General features: G+C 62.9%; 2 protein-coding genes across 4 annotated transcripts in view; one reads left to right on the forward strand and one right to left on the reverse strand.

Annotated features, from left to right (window-relative positions):
- PHB2 (prohibitin 2) overlaps positions 1-806 on the forward strand; it is a 126538-nt gene that overhangs the window by 49941 nt on the left and 75791 nt on the right. The window lies entirely within an intron of this gene.
- Positions 179-806, reverse strand: part of LRRC23 (leucine rich repeat containing 23) — a 15978-nt gene continuing 15350 nt past the window's right edge. For all 3 annotated transcript variants that reach the window (XR_013333922.1, XM_077758980.1, XM_077758979.1), the window contains exon 8: positions 179-540. The gene's annotated coding sequence lies outside the window, so the exon portion shown is untranslated. The remainder of the gene's footprint in view (positions 541-806) is intronic.

The following is an 806-nucleotide window of genomic DNA, read 5'->3' on the forward strand; positions in this document are numbered from 1 at the left end:
GGGGAGGCCTTGGGGGAGAGCTACAGGGAAGGGGCTAGGGGCGACCCCGGACCTGGCCCCCAGCACCCACGCGCGCTCGCACCCACGCGCTGCCCCCCTCTAAGGGAACAGGCACAGCCTCACACCAGCGAAGCCCATGACAGGCTCGGTGGCTCACAACCCGAGTCAGACACAAGAGTATCAAAACGTCTCTTTATTTGAAAACCGAACTGTTGTAACACACCCAGCCGCCTCCGCAGCATCTCTGCAGCCAACTCTAGGAGCATCCCCTGGGCCCATCCAGGCCTGATTTCCCTACACCTGCCCGAGGCTGCCCCCACCCCCCACATACACATCCCCACACACACCCAGGTTCCCAGCGGGGCTCAGGGCCCCCGCAGACGCGGCCCAGGCGCCCCACGGAGCCCGGGCAGCAGGCTGTGATGGACTCCCAGGGGCGAGCCAAGAGAAGGCAAGCTCGCTCTCAGGATGAGGGGTGCGATCGCGGCAGCCCCCTAACTGGGAGTCTTCTCGGGTCTTGCGGCCAGGGTATTTGATCTCCTGGAGGAAGAGGACAGAAGCAAAGCCTCTGGGCCTTACTGCATTCCCGCCCTGCCTGTGACCCGTCCCAGTGCCCCGTGGCCACACCTACCTCCCTGGGCTCATCTCAGTCTTTTGCTGCCTCATCTCCCCTCCTTTCTTCCCCGAACTCCTGTTTCCTGTTATTTTTAGCTTCAGATTTTTAGGCAACATCTTCCCCCCCTGCCTCCTCTCCTAGGCCCAGCTTCCATCTGCACCCACCTTCTCCACCCCTTCCCCACCACCCC

This window comes from Crocuta crocuta, unplaced genomic scaffold, assembly GCF_008692635.1.
Source record: "Crocuta crocuta isolate KB4526 unplaced genomic scaffold, BGI_CrCroc_1.0 scaffold72, whole genome shotgun sequence".
NCBI classification, from domain to species: domain Eukaryota; kingdom Metazoa; phylum Chordata; class Mammalia; order Carnivora; family Hyaenidae; genus Crocuta; species Crocuta crocuta.